This window comes from Lampetra planeri, chromosome 61 (genome assembly GCF_965212315.1).
Source record: "Lampetra planeri chromosome 61, kcLamPlan1.2.h2, whole genome shotgun sequence".
Taxonomy (NCBI): Eukaryota; Metazoa; Chordata; class Hyperoartia; order Petromyzontiformes; family Petromyzontidae; genus Lampetra; species Lampetra planeri.
In genome coordinates this window covers 3,281,966-3,302,722 of record NC_136167.1, presented here as the reverse complement: position 1 = coordinate 3,302,722, position 20,757 = coordinate 3,281,966, and the positions used below count along the sequence as shown (strand labels likewise).

General features: G+C 50.1%; 1 protein-coding gene across 4 annotated transcripts in view; it reads left to right on the top strand.

Annotated features, from left to right (window-relative positions):
• Positions 1 to 1,924: 1,924 nt before the first annotated feature.
• Positions 1,925 to 20,757, top strand: part of C61H1orf21 (chromosome 61 C1orf21 homolog) — a 39,036-nt gene continuing 20,203 nt past the window's right edge. For 2 of the 4 annotated variants that reach the window (XM_078619034.1, XM_078619035.1), the window contains exon 1: positions 1,931 to 2,129. The gene's annotated coding sequence lies outside the window, so the exon portion shown is untranslated. Of the gene's footprint in view, positions 2,215 to 20,757 lie in introns of all 4 variants that reach the window. The other 2 variants (XM_078619037.1, XM_078619036.1) reach the window with 2 other exon arrangements.

Genomic DNA, 20,757 nt, shown 5'->3' with positions numbered 1-20,757 from the left:
GCCCCACGGCTGCCGCTGATGTATGGGGGGAGGTGTTCATCCAGCAGTGGAGAGCCCACGGGGGGAGGGGTTCATCCAGCAGTGAAGAGACCACGGGGGGAGGGGTTCATCCAGCAGTGGAGAGACCACGGGGGGAGGGGTTCATCCAGCAGTGGAGAGACCACGGGGGGAGGGGTTCATCCAGCGGGGGAGGGGTTCATCCAGCAGTGGAGAGACCACGGGGGTAGGGGTTCATCCAGCAGTGGAGAGACCACGGGGTTCATCCAGCAGTGGAGAGACCACGGGGGGAGGGGTTCATCCAGTAGTGGAGAGACCACGGGGGGAGGGGTTCATCCAGCAGTGGAGCGCCCACGGGGGGAGGGGCTCATCCAGCAGGGTAGAGACCACGGGAGGAGGGGTTCATCCAGCAGTGGAGAGACCACGGGGGGAGGGGTCCATCCAGCAGTGGAGAGACCACGGGGGGAGGGGCTCATCCAGCAGTGGAGAGACCACGGGGGGAGGGGTTCATCCAGCAGTGGAGAGACCACGGGGGGAGGGGTCCATCCAGCAGGGTAGAGACCACGGGGGGAGGGGTTCATCCAGCAGTGGAGAGACCACGGGGGGAGGGGTTCATCCAGCAGGGTAGAGACCACGGGGGGAGGGGTCCATCCAGCAGGGTAGAGACCACGGGGGGAGGGGTTCATCCAGCAGTGGAGAGACCACGGGGGGAGGGGTCCATCCAGCAGGGTAGAGACCACGGGGGGAGGGGTTCATCCAGCAGTGGAGAGACCACGGGGGGAGGGGTCCATCCAGCAGTGGGGAGACCACGGTGGGAGGGGCTCATCCAGCAGTGGAGAGACCACGGGGTAGGGGTTCATCCAGCAGTGGAGAGACCACGGGGTTCATCCAGCAGTGGAGAGACCACGGGGGGAGGGGTTCATCCAGCAGGAGAGAGACCACGGGGGGAGGGGTTCATCCAGCAGTGGAGAGACCACGGGGTTCATCCAGCAGTGGAGAGACCACGGGGGGAGGGGTTCATCCAGCAGTGGAGAGACCACGGGGGGAGGGGTTCATCCAGCAGGGTAGAGACCACGGGGGGAGGGGTTCATCCAGCAGTGGAGCGCCCACGGGGGGAGGGGCTCATCCAGCAGGGTAGAGACCACGGGGGGAGGGGTTCATCCAGCAGTGGAGCGCCCACGGGGGGAGGGGCTCATCCAGCAGGGTAGAGACCACGGGGGGAGGGGTCCATCCAGCAGGGTAGAGACCACGGGGGGAGGGGTTCATCCAGCAGTGGAGAGACCACGGGGGGAGGGGTCCATCCAGCAGTGGAGAGACCACGGGGGGAGGGGTTCATCCACCAGTGGAGAGACCACGGGGGGAGGGGTCCATCCAGCAGTGGAGAGACCACGGGGGGAGGGGCTCATCCAGCAGTGGAGAGACCACGGGGAGGGGTCCATCCAGCAGTGGAGAGACCACGGGGGGAGGGGTTCATCCAGCAGGAGAGAGACCACGGGGAGGGGTCCATCCACCAGTGGAGAGACCACGGGGGGAGGGGTTCATCCAGCAGTGGAGCGCCCACGGGGGGAGGGGTCCATCCAGCAGTGGAGAGACCACGGGGGGAGGGGTTCATGCAGCAGTGGAGAGACCACGGGGGGAGGGGTTCATCCAGCAGTGGAGAGACCACGGGGGGAGGGGTCCATCCAGCAGTGGAGAGACCACGGGGGGAGGGGTCCATCCAGCAGTGGAGAGACCACGGGGGGAGGGGTTCATCCAGCAGTGGAGCGCCCACGGGGGGAGGGGTCCATCCAGCAGTGGAGCGCCCACGGGGGGAAGGGACTCATCCAGCAGTGGAGCGCCCACGGCTGCCGCTGATGGTGGTTCGCGATTGGCCCTGCACCGACATCATCACGGACGCGTCCCCTTTAAAAAAACAACCCTCGCCGACTTGCCGTGCCACATCTGTGCCCCTCCCGCTAAATAAGCCCTCGCTCGCGTCAACCGCGCATGCGCAAGCCAGCCCTCGCGAGTGCACGCGGGGCCCCGCGAGGACGTGGAGGAGGAGGGGGGTCCAAATTTAGCAACGGGGAAGAGGCGACTGGGAAGCGATTCGGGCGGCGCGACTTTAAGGCTCTGAGGCGAACAGAAAGCAGGTGAGAGACATCGCCATCAAACTTACACTCGTACACGTCTGCGCCGCCTCGAGAGCGATCGGAGGCAAGCCGCTGGTCGCCACGCGTACGTGTTTAACTTTATTTATTAAAATTATCGCTATCCCCTCATGCTCCGGGGGGGGAGGTTTCAATTGGCACGGCGTCGTCTTATTGTTTCACGTCGCTCGTGTCCGCTCGTGAGGTTTTTATTGTTAATTCGTAATTTCTTACGGTTTTAAGACGCGCGCATCGCAGCTGCGACATCGCAGGTTTGTGTCCTGTAAAAAACACACATTTGTGTTTGCTTTAAACGTTGATATGTTGAAGAAATAATCATCTTTATAAAAAAAATCGCCTGGCGCCGAGGTAGGCCCAAGGCATGGAATTGCGAACATTGAATATTGTGCGTGACACGGATGGGTGGGAAGAACTTGGCCCCGGCCATAGCAATGTGGAATACACACACAGCACACACAGAACACACACGCACACACACAGCATACAGCATACAGCACACAACACACGCACACACAGCACACACACCACACACACACAGCACACCACACAGCGCACACACAGCACGCACACACAGTACACACCACACACAGCGCACACACAGCGCACACACAGCACGCACATAGCACACACACCACACACACACCACACACACACAGCGCACACACAGCACGCACATAGCACACACACCACACACACACAGAGCACGCACATAACACACACACCACACACACACAGCGCACACACAGCACGCACATAACACACACACCACACACACACAGCGCACACACAGCACGCACATAGCACACACACCACACACACACAGCGCACACATAGCACACACACCACACACACACCACACACACACAGCGCACACACAGCACGCACATAACACACACACCACACACACACAGCGCACACACAGCACGCACATAGCGCACACACACCACACACACACAGCGCACACACAGCACGCACATAACACACACACCACACACACACAGCGCACACACAGCACGCACATAGCACACACACCACACACATCACACACACACATAGCACACACAGCACACACCACACACACATCACACACACACATCACAGCACACACCACACACACATCACACACACACATCACCGCACACAGCACACACACACAGCACACACACACATCACACACACACAGCACACACACAGAGCACACATAGCACACAGCACACATAGCAAACAGCACCCCACGCACACATAGCACACCACACACACCACACATACACCACACACACCACACACACAGCACACACATCACACACAGAGCACGCAGCACACGCAGCACACGCAGCACACACACCACACACCGCACACACAGCACGCACACATCACGTACATTGCGTGGCTATAATTGTGTCGTGTGTGAGGGGATGAAAGCGCACGGCTGCGTTGTGATGCCGATGAGAACCCGTGATGATGATGATGAGAACCGTGGTGATGATGAGAACCCGTGATGATGATGATGAGAACCGTGATGATGATGAGAACCGTGATGATGATGAGAACCGTGGTGATGATGATGGGAACCGTGATGATGAGAACCGTGGTGATGATGATGATGAGTGGTGATGACGGGAACCGTGGTGATAATGATGAGAACCGTGGTGATGACGGGAACCGTGGTGATGACGAGAACCGTGGTGATGACGGGAACCGTGGTGATGGTGATGGGAAGCGTGGTGACGATGATGATGAGTGGTGATGATGGAACCGTGGTGATGATGAGAACCGTGATGACGATGAGAGCCCGTGATGCTGATGATGAGAGCCCGAGTTCTTGTCCCCGGCCAAGAGGCGTCGCCTTAAACCAGTCCGCCGCTGGGTTCGACTCCACTGGCCCTCAGCACCGTGGAATTTCCGTTCGTTAAGAAGAATCATGATGCAATGTTGTTATTGTTGTGCGGTGGGAGCGGTGGCGCAGCGGTGAGCGCACGCGCTGCGCCCTGAACGTCGGTGGCCTGAGTTCGAATCCCGGCTGCGGCCAACATTGGTGGGTGATGGAACGTTTCTGGTAACAGCACACACCGGTAGTGTGTTGGAGGGCAAAGCCACGACAGTCTGAGACGTTTCGCCAGTAATTACAACTAGTTCCATCAACTAGCCTGAACTAGTTGTAATTATAACTAGACGATGCTAGTTGTAATTACTGGTGAAACGTAGTAGTACTCAGATTGTAAATGTTGTGGCTTTGCTCTCCAACACACTGGCGTTGCTGTACTCGTTACGAACTGGCATGTTACCGAAATAACCAAAGAGTATGGATTCTTGCAGTCACGAAAGCTTCAAATCAAGATTGGCATGTTCTGTTTACGTGACAAACCTTACGAATTGGCCGTGTCGGGTGGTGCCGGGTTTAACGACACATTTATATATTTACGCGATCTAACCCAAAAACTAACTGCATGGATGATATTGGTCGCGGAAGCTTCCGTGTTAAACATCGGTGGGTGGTGTTTAGCTGAACCGAGACTGGTTTGGGGTCTCCCCTTCACCAACCCGCATAGGCGGGAATGGTCGGGGCCCAGGGAAAATCCCAATGTGTGCCCCCCCCCCCTACACCCCCAGACGCCTTAAAACTAAACCGCAATTATTACATCTGCTGACACTGGCGTTGAAAGCGTGCCGCCCCCCCAAGCGCGGGGCCCAGGGCGGTCGCGCCGCGTACCCTCGGGACGGCTCTTGTCAACTCGCGTTGGTCGGCGTGGTACATGAAGCATTTGGTCAAATAGTGGCCGACACTGGTGCGTGGGTTGTATCTTTGTTTTGTTTAATACAGCGGTGGATTGAACATGGTCGGAATGTATTCCATGGTGTAATGTGGGCCCTTAGCCACGGTGTATTCTGGACTTGCAATCGAGAGATTGCCAGTTTGATCTCCCGGCGCGGCATCTGAAACAATACTGAAGTTTATTATCCCCCCCCCCCCCCACACGCTTCAGTCCTCCCAGCAATATGAATGGGTTCACTACAGGCGGTCGGCAGGTGGCGTGTGGTGGGTCAAAGTATGGGTATCCTTCTCTCTTTCAACACGAGTCACGAGGCGCGGGGTGGCCTCCATTCTACGGCATGAGGGTAGCACAGTGGCACACTGGTGCCTCGCAGCAGGATACACCTGCGTTAGATTCCCAAGTCTGGCACCCTTTCTGTGTGCAATTTCTATCTTCTCCCCGTATTCTGCATGGGGTTTTGTCTCCAGGGTTCTCCGGTTTCCTCTGATAGCGAAACACATGCAATGTAATTGGTGTGGGCCATACATCCCAATGCATGACCTTCCTACAACCAAAACATCTCTGACTCGGTGAAACTTTCCTGAGTTAAAAAGTTATTATCTAGCAGTGGATAGATAATGGTTGATGAAGATGGAGCCTAGGTCTGGCGATGGCCGAACTTGTACCGTGGATCGAATTTTCACATCGCCACTGCTGCATCGTTTGGGTTGTGTCTTAAGTTTTACCCACAAGGCGACAGGTTCTGTATTCGGTTTTCACTCAGTCTCGTGCACATTTGTCCATGACTCGAGGCTTTCCTGACCAGAAGGACCTCCACAGTTGTACTCTATCTCACAAGGATATATGGTCAAACTGCTGTGCGCAACTGGGTATTTATAGGCTTCTGCGTGGCCAGGTTGTGGGCGAACGTAGAAACCACACGGCAGCCTAGGTCAGCGGGTGGCTGTTGGACTGTACTGTTGTGCTCCCCATCTATGCGCCTCCCCACCCTCCACCGTTGGGGGGAGGGTGGGGGGGAGGAGGCCTTCATCCAGCATTGGATTGTCAAATGTGTCGTACATGCACCTGGGGTTAAATTTCAGAAGATGAATAAGAACAACATTGCACCAACATTATTTTGAAGTGCTTTTGTAAATGTTGTTTTCTCAGTGCAAACTCACGAAAGAAGTTGAAAATATGACATTTTCAATTTAAACACCAATGTGAATTCATTGGTGATATACTGCTCCGGGCGATCCATTTATAGATACCCCACTGATTTTTAATTACCCTCTTTCGAATGACCTCGGCTCTCGCATTATGGAATGTTCTGAGTGCATCAGACCGGTTAAGTTGGACAAAATGTTTCGGGAAGGAGTTAATCAGTGCATTTAGATTATAGTGGGCAATGTCTGAAAGTTTCGATTTAAAGCCTTCGTGACTGCAGGGATTCATATTCTTGGTTCTTTCGGTAAAGTTTTCTTGCTGTGGTTTTCACACCTGATGATGATTGCTTGTGTTGCCATCGAAACGTCGTGAGAATTGTATTGTTTTATTTTTATTATTTTATTATTCCCCTTCTACGTGACTTGACCGAAAGAACCAAGAATATAATGTCTGGAAGCTTTAAATAAAAATGTGGATTTCTCACTTAATGTCTCTCATCCAGCGGTGGATTGACAAAGGACCGCATGTACGTTTCACCTCGGGCCGCGCCCGCCAAAAGAGAGCTGCCAAACACTGTACAAGAAAATCACAGTGTACCGCCACATGGAACGGTGGCAAGGGTCTGTATTTTCCTTAGTAATCGAGTAATGTCTCCTGACGTAATAGTAATCGTGTGCTGGTTGCAGCCTCGAATGCATAGCTGTTGACAACCCTGGTGTGTCCACTCTGCAATGGTGAAGGTGCAGCGCTGCAATTGCTTCGTTGCATGCCTACAGCTGGCAGAAGGGCCTCCATTAGAGGGAGCTCTGGAGGGCCCTCTCTTAATGATTATTTGAGGGTGTTGACCCCCTTTCACTCAGCAACACTCTCCAATACTGATGGGACAGATGAACTTCGTCCAAATGTGTTGCGCTGCTTTCTTTAAAGCCAGGATTTGTTCCGTCGATACCCATAGGGGACGGGATTTTCGCAACATACACGCGGGTCCACCAAGCCTCGCCTCCACAGTGCTGGATTGCAGGCTGCATGCATAGGTACGCATCTGTGCATCAAGTTGTAAATGTTGTGGATTTACTCTCCAACACACCGGTAGGCTGAATTTGTAACTAATTGGCACGTTTTGTTTACGTGACAAACCTCTCTAATTGGCCGGAGCGGGCTTAACTGCACATTTATACTGGCGCGACCTAACCCAACAAATCTTTATTATTGGTCTCGAAAACCTACGTGTCAAACTCGCATGCAAAGCCACCACTGCCAGGCAACGTCGGTCAATCCATTTACACCGCTGGGTGAAAAGAGATGTGGGGGGGGAGAGGAATTAAGAAACTTGAACTGTTGTTTGAACTTCCGGGGACCTCTGCAGTGGAAGCCCAGTGTGCTGACCATTACACCACGGCAACAATCCTTGCCTCAACTGCATCCCTGTCAATATCAACATTGGTGAAGGTAACATTTGAAAACAAAATAACCTCGGCAATAAAGTGACATTTCACAATGAAAATGTTTACCCTCCTCCAAGCTAGAGAAATGGTGTGTGTGAACGTGGAGCAATGTCTATTTCGGGCCAAGGGTTTCGCAACGATTGGCAAAATGTGGATATTTAAATGTCCAGATGGATCTGAAGATGACTCGTAGAAGCAGAAATGCTGTGTCAGACTCCTTGAGGTTGCATGTTCCCATCCGTCTTTCTGCCACCCAACCGTGATTTAATCCGGGTTCTCAAGTGCAGTGAGTTGATTGTCTAATCTCTGTGGCAAATGACTCGCGCAGAAACTCCGTAGGGTTACATGGAGACCAATTGATTTGCATAGAGATGTGTACACCTAAGCAGTGAGCCATATAATTTACATAGAGGCCCATAGACTTACATGGGGGACCTGTGGACTCCCCATTGACAAGTTGTGATTAAACTGGATAAGGATGACGGTGAGAGATTGTATTGATGATTGGTGATGATTAGCCCATGCACACTAGCTGATTTAATCCCCCCATCTCCTCGGTGGTGTACCTCTCGCGACGGAGTTGGCTGTAACTCCGTCATAATTCTTGACCATCGGCCATCAACCCTTCTAGCCATGACGTGTCCTGCCCAAGGCCACTTACACAGATTGAATGATGCCATTAACCTGAAACAGTTGAGACAATGGGTGAGTTTAATAAATCATCCCCCCCTTCCCCGCTACGCATTGGTCCACCCAGCAGTATAAATAGCTACACCGCAGTTGATTGATGGGCAGGGCACGTGTGTGGTGGGGTAAAGTGTGGGTTACTTCCACCTTTTCCGAGACATCTGGCCAGCATGTAGGAGGAGGCAAACCCCTTTTTGGAGGGGCACTCCCTAGCGCTGCACTATAGTGGTTGCTCATTCAGCAGGAGTCGTGTTAACAAGCTATTTCAGGGCTGCACCTTTAAATGTTTGCTCACGATTGGGTAATACGCTGTGTAGTCCTCTACTTAAGATGGAGATGCGTTACGACGACCCCATCGTAAGTCAAAAATATCGTAAGTCGAAGATGGCCTAGCCTACCCAGGAGTCTTAAAGAATGGTGATAATTTAGCAAAACAAAGCAATTTACAGTACTGTACTGTATAAACTATATACTGTATGTATTTATTAATTACAATACTGTATTGCACAGTAAAATGTAAAGTAAGAAAACAAGGTTAATTCTTAGCCTACCTATATGAACTGCAATTAAATAGAAAGTTTTTTCAGGAAACAATCCTATCTGCATCACACAAAGTGGGAGATGCGTACATTCCGGCAGCGTCCCAACATACAGCATCGTACCTCGTACGCTGCTGCGTTTGCCTGCCGCGCGAAATTTAAAATATTTAAAAATTTTGTCGTATCGCTATCGCCATCGTAAGATCGAAATATCGTAAGTCGGACCATCGTAACTCGGGGACTATCTGTATAGCCTTCCATTGTGCTGCCATTCACTGCTGCGACTTGTGCTGTGTTGCCAATCCCCCAAGGTGTCTGTACTGGTGCCTGGCCTAAGGTGCTACCCCTAAATAAATATTGTTCAATAAATAATGAGCGAAGCTCCCCACATGGGGACCCCTGCTGTGTGCAATCTGCACACTGCATGCATGCACACTTGTGCAGTGTGGCTGTGGAGAGAGGTGGTGTAGTGGTTAGTGCGTTGCGCGAATAGCCCATAACTCTGCATTTGATTCTTGCTCGCAGCCAATATCAGAGATGAATATTTCTGAACTTTTACTCTGAGAGTGTGTGTACACGTGGGTGTGGTGGTTGTGTAAGGTATGCGAGGCGGTGGCTTGTGTGTGCGCGCTGATGGTTGTGTTATGAGAGGCGGTGTAGTGGTTAGGACACTTTAATTACGATACAAACCCGGTGACCTGCGTTTATATCAGAACTAGGACAAAGCCCCACCCCTAGGTCAACTCAACCCTTAAATGAGTTCCTGGTGTGATGTGTAAACATCGGCACTGGCTAAAAAAGGACAGCCGGATGTGCTGCTGGCCATACCCCCACTCCCTTGTGCATCAACGCCGGCCTTCATAGAAGCTGGCGGTAACATAACTTTCCCCAACAAGGCTGCAGGCTCCGCTGGAGATGTTTTCTTTGTTGACTTTCGGGTGTTAGAGGCTTGCTTTGTTATCTTTGGGGAGTGTGTAGGTCGCTTGTAATCCAGCAACTTGGAGGTGAGGGGTGAGGATTGGCGGTTTGAAGAGTGATAGGGACACTTTGTGGATGATGTCGTGTGGATGTGCATGTAAGAGAAGCTCAGTTGAGAAGATTGCAAACATCAGGTCCTTGCTGTGATCCTTGTCCCCCGAGTTCGATTCCTGGCCACGGCTACTCGCACTAGTGGTGAGTGACATCTAATCAAGGTCCTGGGTACCTCGCCATCATCAACAATATCGTTGTAAGCATGACAATCTCGTCAGGTGGAAGAGGTTTAAAGCAAGCAATTATGGAGCATTGCGTTGGTTACTGAAACCTATGTTATATTAGTAAAAAAAAATATTTTTCAATCGCATAATGAGTATATTGGCGCTATCGTTTGTATAGCGCAGGGCGATCATCGCGAAGGAAGGCGCTCCTGTGTTTCGCAGACGGTCTACAGTAGTTTCACAGTCGGAGGGTAATGTTGCAACGCGATCTCCCGATTGAGTAATTTGCCATGCGGTTTTATCAAAGTCGGCAATTATGGGCCGTGACGCTGGCACGCGATGGCCTTCTCGTTTCAATTGACGTCAAGGGATCTCTTAACGTGCGCTGTGGAGCGGACGGCGCATGGTCTTCATGATCAATGCACAGCGCAGAGTTGGCCGGGGCGGCCGCAGAACTCGAACCACAGACCTCTGCAGCAAGCGGCAATACGCTCTACCACTCGGCCATGTCGCAGCCCCTGTCGATCAGAGACTCCTCTACTTAGGAACGAGTTAGGTTCCAGAGGTCTGTTTGCATGTCGATTTGTTCGTGAGTATACTCTTGTCGATTCCAAATATGTTGTGCGGCATGTGCACTAAACACGGGGAATGGCTTTAAAAGTTGTATAATCTCCTGTAGATGCCACTGGTTCTTAATGTTCTGTAGATGTAGATGCCACTGGTTCTTCATGTTATGTAGATGCCACTGGTTCTTCATGTTTTGTAGATGTAGATGCCACTGGTTTTTACACTGAGATCTCTTTTACCAGTGGCAAAATATAGTAGTAGGTTTTTACCCTTTTAAACTGGTACAAAACTGACACCTTTATTCAAGGCATCATGTATGCAATAACCACAACACAAGTAGTCAAAAAAGCAAACCAAAAGAAGCAACTCTGATAATGATAATAATATGCACTGTCCTTGAAGTTGATTGGTCCACACCCGAGACTGCGTTGATTGGTCCACACCCGAGACGGCTTTCTTTAAAGAAAGCCGTCTCGGGTGTGGACCAATCAACTCCACAACCGAGACGGCTTTTTTTAAAGAAAGCCATCTCGGGTGTGGACCAATCAACTTCAAGGACAGTGCATATTATTATCAGTTGATTGGTCCACACCCGAGACGGCTTTCTTTAAAGAAAGCCGCCTCGGGTGTGGACCAATCAACTTCAAGGACAGTGCATATTATTATCATTATCAGAGTTGCTTCTTTTTGTTTGCTTTTTTGACTACTTGTGTTGTGGTTATTGCATACATGATGCCTTGAATAAAGGTGTCGGTTTTGTACCAGTTTAAAAGGGTAAAAACCTACTACTATGCCACTGGTTCTTCATGTTCTGTAGAACTAGATGCCACTGGTTCTTCGTGTTCTGGAGATGTAGATGCCACCACCGCCATCTATTGCACGGCGGTTGAACTTACGACTCGGTCTGAACAGGCAACTGGACATACGGACAGATTTGTTCGTATCTCTGAAAGTTCGTAAGTCGATTGTTGGTAAGTAGAGGAGTACCTGTATAATCTCGCTGTCCGAAGAGGGATTCTGGTGGTTGACGTGAAACTGCCCGCACCCCTAACTATACCTGCCTACCCCTCACTCCTGCTACATGCCCCCCCCCACAACACTCACCAGCTCAACACGGAATAATGTATGCGCAGGAGGCGGCAGCAGCAGCAGAATGCCTTTTTAGTACCGCAGGTGCGGCCACAGGCCAACTAGCATGTTACTTACGTTTGAAAAAGGACCATTAGCCTAATGATTTGTATGTAATGGGGCAGCAATAATGATGAAGGCAGTGAGTTTTGCAATGGATTTCTCTTGCAGACTCTAGGGCAGGATTTGTGCTATACTTAAGGTAGGAAAAATGTGCGTAATTTAACGCAATGGCCACTGAAGCCTCACGTAAGTGACACTTTATGGAGGTGTAAAGAGAATGTCTCTTGCACGGTTGAGAAGTAGAAAGCTCACGTAAAAATTGGATGCTGCCACAGAGGTGTGACGGTTCATACCTCGCTGGACTTGCAATCCAGAGGTGGCCGCTTTCATTCCATCTCTTGGCGGCGAAAGTTGAAACAACGGTGCAAGATTCTTAAACCCCTCCCCGCTCACCACCACCTTTGTCCACTCAGGAGTGTAAATGAGCTCACGCCACAGTTCGTCTATGATCGGCAGGTGCCGTGTGGTAACTTTAATGTGGAGGAGTGGGCCAAATGCCCTCTCGTGGAGGTTTTTCTGCCAGAAGTGGCATGAACAAGCAGTTTGCATAGCTGCACATTTACCTTTATAAACAGTCAATGAATGAATGAAATAATTTGTATATATAGAGGACTACGGAGCTTTGGAAATTGTTAGTGGCGCAGGTTCACCGCCTGGCTGTCTTCCAGCTTATCTGTGGGTCCCTCGGCGATTGTGTGATTGAAATTTGCATGAATTATGCTGTATGCATAACAAAAAAAAGCTATTCTCAGGTACTTATTGCGTTTTAATATAATAGGATTTTTAGTTTTTTAAGTGGGATCGTGTTTGTCTTTGCGGAAGTAACTGGGTTAGGTTCGAAATATGGATATAACCTGGGCACACCCTACCTCTGAACTAGAATTTTTGAGGGCACTGAAGTAGTTTTCCGTTTTAAAGGCAAAGTTTAACAAGTAAACACTTGCCACCATCCTTCAAACCCATTGGTGAAAAATACATAATATAATGTTCATGCGAGAGCCGGGGGCTTACGGGACTCCAGGGTCCCCACCATAAGGTTATTTGTTTAAGGCAAATTATGGATGGAGTTCAACCTTCTACGTCTCATAAGCAGAATTAGGCTTGTTAAATAATTTATACTGGATTCCCAGATAATATTGGCAAGAGCGGCAGCAGCAGCATCTGCTACTTGTTACAAAGAAAGAAATTCAATAACGTACAGACAGATGCACGTGTCATTTCAGTGCAAGAGAAAGTCGGCAGGCAGGCTAAAGGGAAGTAAAACAAAATCGATAGTATACAAGACAGAAAGAGAAGTGGCTTAATGTCGAAATAGTGCACACGCACGAGAGAGAGAATCAGGGCCGTGGAGACAGCCAAGGGAGACGGAGAGTGAAGGTGGTTTGTGATTGCCACCTTGCTTGAAGGTAATTTCCATGCCGTGTAATCATCGGCCGCGAGCGAATGATGGCGCGGGGACTTGGACGCTGGCTTCGCGAGGGGTGAAGTGTGCCGCTATGTCAGAGTAGAAATTCCTCCCCCCCCCCTCCTCCGAGGCAGTTTCAGTGGGAGTTGAACCTTTGGTTCATGGCGAACGGGCCAAGCGGTCCGTTTGTCCATCTGTCTACCAGTCCTTTTGTGCATCTGTATATTCCTCTGTAGGTCAGCTCCTCTGTCATTCCATTCATCTTAGCTGTCTGTCTCCCTGTCTATCAGCCGGTGTGCCTGCCTGTCTCTCTCACTCCGTGTGTCTCTCTTCATCAGTTGTTCTGTCTGTCTGCCTGTCTGCCTCTGTGTTGGTCTTACCGGTCTGTCTCCCTGTCTATCAGCCGGTGTGCCTGCCTGTCTCTCTCACTCCGTGTGTCTCTCTTCATCAGTTCTGTCTGTCTGCCTGTCTGTTACTGCCGATGCATTTCGCTGTCCTTCAGTTTATCTTTCTGTTCATCACTCTCTACCTCCCTGCATCTATCTATCCATCCATCTCCCTGTCTGCCCATCTCTCCCTTCCATCGGTCCATATACCGCGTGGAGCCGAGTGCCTGGACGGGGCGTGGCTGAGAGATGGCCTGCGTGATTACACGGTCTAGCTCGCTCCGCGTGGTTGCTCCCCCTCGCTGCCAAAGCCGGCGGTCACTGCCGTGTGACCCGGTTTGACCGGTCTTGCCGGTGACCTTCACGGCGAGAGCCACCCCACGACTTAAACACAGAGTCGGAGACCTCCGCTACAAGATCATATCTCCTAACCTATCGGTGCATTTAACATGGCTGTCCTGTATTGTGATAGTGGTGATGTCAATTTTAGTTTCTAAAGATGTGTTTTGTGTACAGTCGGTGGTCAGTCACTCCCTTATTGTTCTTCAATCGCTACTGCCATGATTGCTGTTCCTGTGAACTTCACTCATTGATTTCTTCATCCATGTTTGAGGGCTCTGTCTACTGGAACTGAATTATTTCATCTCATCTATACCTTGTTCAACAAATTGTGTCAAGTGGCATCACTTTTGTGAGCCAGAAGACCCAAATAGGTGGGGCTGTGGTGGCTATGCGTGTCGCCTCCTCGGAGGAGGCAGTTGCAGGATAGTCGGCCTCCAACAACAACTGAGGGCAGAGGAGCGATGCTCACAACAACGAGCGGCGCGCCGGGCAGCTGAAATGCAGCAAGTTGGCACATTCGGGGGTACAGCTGGTGCATCTGCCAGTCATCTAAGTCAGCCAACCCATTGCCCCTGGGTCTGTCTTGTGACCTCCTGTCATTGAGCCTTTGACACTTCACGTGACCTCAAGGTCCACCTGGCCTGGCACCTTCGTCGTGGTGACATCACCGTCACTTGGTGGTGAGTGGAGGGTATTGGTATTGGCCTGTAACCCAGCACTGTGGAGGCTGCGAGGGTTGGTGAATCACATACCGATGTTGTGAAACTCCCTTTCCCAGAGGCGTCGAGGAGGTGCCATACCCTGGGTCAGTATGGTTTAATCTCCATCTGTTTCCATCTGTACAGGATGAGTGTTTCCCTAATTGTTGTAGAAGTTTATAGGTCTCTGTGCGGGTTAATGAGCCTCTATGTAAATCTATTTGTGACTGGGCTGAGACCACGAACTCGCTACCCTTGAGAACCCATTTTAATCACAGCTTAGACTTTGTGAATCTGTGGCTCTCTGAGTGGGTCTCTCTGTGAGTCTTGGGCTCTGTGTGAGTCTATGGGCTATGTGTGAGTCATTGCTGACTGCGCTGAGACATCAACTCTCACTGCACTAGAGAACCCGGTTTAACCACAGGCAGCGGCTGCAAACTGGAATCCAACTCAGGTTCTGAGTGGTGCTGGCTCTGCGCTCTGACCTCACCCGGCCGCCAACCCCCAATGCAATTTTTTTTTCATCACGTGTGAGTGCCCGGAGAAAACCTACAAAACATCCCAGAAGATAACCCTTAAATGGTTTTGCTGTACAGGTGTGTAAGGAACCTAATTGCTATATTGTAATCCCATGAGCACCTCGCTTTCCAGCAGGTTTGGAATTGTCACAGATCTACACGTGACCCACCAACCCTTGTAGCTGTGTTTCGTATCATTACTATTACTCGTTTGGTATTATTATTGTCTTGTGTTTGTGGTTTGCTTTATTCTCGATACAAATGACGATTCACTTCAAAAAGTTCTCCGGTTGCAGTTCACTCAAACGTAAGCGTGCCTGAGTGTCCTAACTTTAAAATCTATAACACTTATAATGCGTATGCTGTCAGAAGATCAATGACGTGTAAACGATAATGTGTGGGATCCTGTCTATGGTGTCATGGACTTGAAATTCAGAAGTCGCCAGTTCGAGTCTCTCTCCCGGCACCGCAGTTGCAAGCTTCTTAAATCCCTCCAAATACCACTGCCTCTGTCCACGCGGCAAATTGAAATGGAGTTTCTGCAGTTTAAGTCAATCGGCACACCGCGTGTGGTGGGGTAAAGTGTGGGTAACTCCTACCTCTTCCAAGATGTCAGAGTGGAAGATTAGGCCAAATGCCCACTTGTGCATCATAGCAATATATGCCGGGGTTCGATTCCCAATTCGGGTGCTTCTCTGTATGGAGGCTGTACATTCGACTGCTCTGCAGAACGTGAGTTTGAGTGAGAGTGGGAATGTGGTGTTGGTATGTTCTCCCGCTGTCCTGCGTGGGTTTTGGCCAAGCATCCCAATTACCTGAAAACTACTTAATGGGTATTGCACACAGCAACATGGCAGGACCCTCCTAAAGAAGTGTTTAACTAAAATTTCAACTATTTTTTATTTTACCAGGTAAGGCTCACTGAGCTATGTAGCTCTTCACCATTGGTACCTCATTTGCCAGTAAAAAATATGATAATAGGTTTTTTACCCTTTTATCTGGCAACAAAACTGACACCTTTTTTACGAGGAGTCATGTTTGCATAGACCACAATACCTGCAGTCATAATGCAAACAAAAAACATAACTCTGATAATGTATGCACTGTCCTTGAAGTTGATTGGTCCACACCCGAGACGGCTTTCCTTAGAGCCTAGTCTCACATGGGTTGGACCAAATGACGCCAAAAGGCGCACAACTCAAGGACAATGCACCATCAGAGTATGAGAGCTCGGGGTAAGCATTTACACCATTGGTACCTCATTTGCCAGTAAAAAATATAATTGTTTTTTTACCCTTTTATGTGGCAACAAAACTGACACCTTTTTTTTTACAAGCAGTCATGTTTGCATAGACCACAATACCTGCAGTCGTAATGCAAACAAAAAACACAACTCTGATAATGTATGCACTGTCCTTGAAGTTGATTGGTCCACACCTGAGACAGCTTTCCTTTAGAGCCTATTCTCTCCCCCGAGCTCTTCTTCAGACGTGGACTGGCCACAAATCATAGCCCAACGAAGTGGCTCATCACATGGAAATGTTTCGCAGCCAAATACTCTTGACACTTGTTTCTAAATGTGGAGGGAACAACCCAGAGGACCCGGAGAAAAATCTGTGGGGCCACAGAGAGAACATGCAAACTCCAAATATACAGGCATCAGGGTTAGGATCAAACCCACGACCTCCTGTATACCGGGCGAGGTAGTTAACATCTCGCTACCGTCGCGCCTCAGTGAGGCTCTCCTGGTTCAGTGAGTGTCGTGTAACAACGTGAATAATAAAAAAAATACACTTCCCCATATCTATTTCGACCAAGAATGTTTTCAAAGATTTGTACCCATCCCATTGACCGCACTGCCTTCTCGTATCGGCCTTTTCGTCAACAGTGCCGTGAGAAAGCAGTTGCTGGGCTTGCACCCTCTGCCTGCCTAGAGTAGTTTCACCATGCGTCGCGGCAATTCTGAAAAGCGTCGCGTCGCAGTCGGTCATTAGCGCACACGCATCGTCGACTCTGGGTTCGTAGCAGTCGGGACCAAAGTCCTCCTTGCGTTGCGGTCCCTATCTCGGGCGCCCTCGTGATAACGAATCTCCTTGGCTACACTTTCCCGTTATCAGGTGGGTGCGCCGCTGCCATTCCCTGGCCGCCTCGGGCGTTCATCTATTCCTGGGGACCTTCCTGCTACTCGGCGTGCAAAGGGATTCTGTGCGGTTGGCGAGGCAGCCGTCATGCGCTTCTGCATGAGTCTGCATGAGTGTGCATGAGTGTGCATGAGTGTGCATGAGTGTGCATGAGTGTGCATGTGTGTGTATCTGTGTATCTTGGCCACAATCGAATTTTTATTTGAGGGTCGCCACTGAAATGTTGAAGATCTGCAGTTGAGACCAAACGTGCTGTGAGCATCGCGGACCTGATAGTGGTGAACGTAGCTAGACTCGAGGGTGAGTTTTGTTAAGCCTGTGTGAAGACCGGTGGGGAAGGACGAAATCTAGCAGTCCAGGGTGTCAAGGAGGATGGAGATGAATTACATATTTTAGCGGTGCAGGATGTGTGGGGAAAAGAGCAGCGGTGAGGGAGCAGGTTCCACTGCTAAGCCCAGTCCCCTTGGGTCTCGGTGCCCTCTGCACAATGGGGCCCATCCCCTCTGGTTTGTGAACAACCCCCCATGAGTTGTTGTAGTTGTAGATATCAGGCCTTGCCGGTGCGTTTAGCCCAGAGGAAAGGTATGAAGCGTGTTAACAGCCTGTTCATTGAAGGGAATTCACTCCGAAAGTGTGCCAGGATTAATTATAATGTGCGCGCTCGCTAGTGTGAGTGGCCTTCATAGGTACTGCTCGCTAACAGCACTTTACCCAAGCAGCCTGTGTGGGCTACACAGGGGATCCTTGTCTTTTCACTTTGCATATGTGTGTCTGTACATGGCACTGTTTTTACTACGTGTGTGTGTGTCTACGTGTATCTGTATGTTTGTGAGCAGATATGTCTGTGCTGGGAATGATGGCATAGTGATTCGGGCACCTTTCCTCGAACCTGGTGACCTGGGTTCAATTCCCACTCACAATTTTTATGATTTTTATCTGAACCGATTCTGGGCCTCTACTAGGTCAGTTCAGCTTTAATGAGAACCTGGTGTGGTGTGTGAACCATCCGCACTGGGGAGAGATGAAGGCAGCCGGGCATGGTGCTGGCAACACTGATCTTGCCCCCCATGTCAACCTTAATAGGCGCTCACTTTAACACGTAGTAAGCTGTGAAGACCAATATTATTCATAATCAAGGTTTTTGGGTTCGATTGTGTAAATATAAAAGTGTCGCCAGCCTACACGGCCAATTAGTAAGCTTTGTCACATGAACAAAACATGCCAATTAGTTACTTGTTTCGGCACACTGCTGTTATGGAAAGTGAACCCACAACGCCGTTTCACTGGCGATTTACAACCAGCTTCATCGGGTGGTTTGCCAGAATTGTGAAGAAGTCTTCCAGCTTCTTGTCTTGAAAAGTCGGGAACCACGACCGCAGTTGGCATTGAATTCCTGGTGGCTACTGAAAGCAATCGGAGATTTTAAGGATAGGATATTTTAAGATACGAAATGAATGCAATAAATGTGCATAATTCGTACGGAAGTTCATTCATTGCTTTAACATAATGATGTTATCTCTGAGCAGGTTGAACCTTACAATTCAATGGGGACCACCGGGTGAGGGGGGTATTGGTCACATTGCGCTGCCCCCCCCCCCCCCGCTTGGATCTTCCACAGTGCCAGTGTGAAAGAGTAGGCCAAATATCCTGTGAAGAGAGAGGATCTAGCAGTTTAATTGGGTACACCACACTCAATCGGCAGAGATCACGTGTGTGTTGGTGGGGGTAAGTCATCCGGCCAGCTTGGAAGAGTAGGCCAAGGTGATCTTCCGAGAGGGTGGAGGGACCTCTACCAATTGGCGGTGGCGTGAGTGTGCAAATCACAGGGCTGTACCAACTGCACCCGTCGCCAGCGTGGGGGGGGGGGACGAGGAGGGGGTCGTGAAGACGAACTCATTGCAGTTTGAAAGCAGTGGCTAACAAGCGCAGAGTTTGGATGGTGCGGTTTGGGTGGCTAATTTTGCCGAAAAATAGGCCCTGCGGCGTTTGTGATTTTAATGGGGCGGGGGGGGGGTGACCTTTTGTGATTGCAAGTGCTAAAGGTTAAAGGGATATTTTTTTTGTTTACTCTGAAATATTGGCTTGTGCAAGGCCAAATGTTGTAGCCGTTTTCAGTGCGATGGCTTGGACAAGTCGTGGGTTTGATTGGGGGGGGGGGAGGTCCCCTCTCCTCCTCCCCTCGGGGTCCTAAGCAGATCTTATTTTTGTGCCCCCCCCCCCCTCATTTCTCTCAGTTTATAAAATCCTATTGAGATGAGGGAATAACAAATGAAGACAAAACCATTGCAGTTTGAAAGCGCTGGCTAACGAGCGCGCAGTTTGGACGTGCGGTTTGCGCGGCAAATTTTGCGGGAAAATAGGCCCTGCTGCGTTAGTGATTTTAATGGGGGGTGGGGGGGCGGGTGGTGGCCTTTTGTGATTGCAAGTGCTAAAGGTTAAAGGGGTATTTTTTGTTTACTCTGAAATATCGGCTTGTGCAGGGCCAAATGTTGTAGCCGCTTTCAGTGCGATGGCTTGGACAAGTCGTGGGTTTGATTGTGGGGGGTGGGAGGGCCCCTCTCCTCCCCTCGATTGGGGGCCCTAAGCAAATATTGTTTTTGTGTCCCCTCCCCCATTTCTCTCAGTTTATAAAATCCTATTGAGATGTGGGAATGAAAAATGTAGATTTAAGTAAAGGCATGGTCCTGCAATTGCATGCTGGTGCCACTGTTAGTGAAAGAAGGGCCTCCACTGGAGGCAGCTGTTAGAGAGTCCCTCTGCAGGGGGTATCTTTGGCCTATTCTTCCACACTGACCAGACATCTTGTAAGAGGTGTTGGTTTCCCCACGGCATGCAATCTGACGATTGACAAACTGTGATGAGCCCGTTTCCACTGCTGAGTGGAGGGACGGCAGGCGGAGGGGGGTCCGCATCGTTTCAACTGCCGAGCCGGGAGTTTGACCTCCTGTGTCCTTATCCATTTTGTGTACAAGAACAGAGAGGGTGGTCGGATGGGAGAAGGGAGATGCAGACAAGTTGGCGGTGAGAGAGAGATCACAGTAATTGTGCGATTTATGTTGATTAGCCTATTGTATTGTTCAGAATTTCTAATATTGTATTGTTTAAAATTTCTAATCCTTTCCAGCTCAGAGCCCGCTTGCTTGCCCATCGCCACATATATAGCCTTGTTGTAGCTGCTCTCTCGCTAGTTCAGCAGTTCCACTGCTGGATTATATTTTTTCCGCCTGAGGACGACCGTTTGTGTTGTGATCGAAACGTCGTGATTTATTTTCTACCCACATGACTTTATCGAAAGAACAAAAGAGTATGGATTCCTGCAGTCACGAAAGCTTCAAATCAAAATATAATTTATAATTTGAGCTTATATTTACTGCACCGGTATATATGGATCTGGTGCCTCCCATGAGCCACTTGTGTGCCTTTGCTTGGTATAAGTGTTGCTTCTCATCCACCACTGGAGGTTAAACAGGCAGGCCACAGCGTGCCTTCTCAACCTCACCCCCGACACGTTGTTCCTCGGTAATAATATTCTGCCCCTTTTTAACATTTTCTATTGCCTTTTCACAATTCCAATT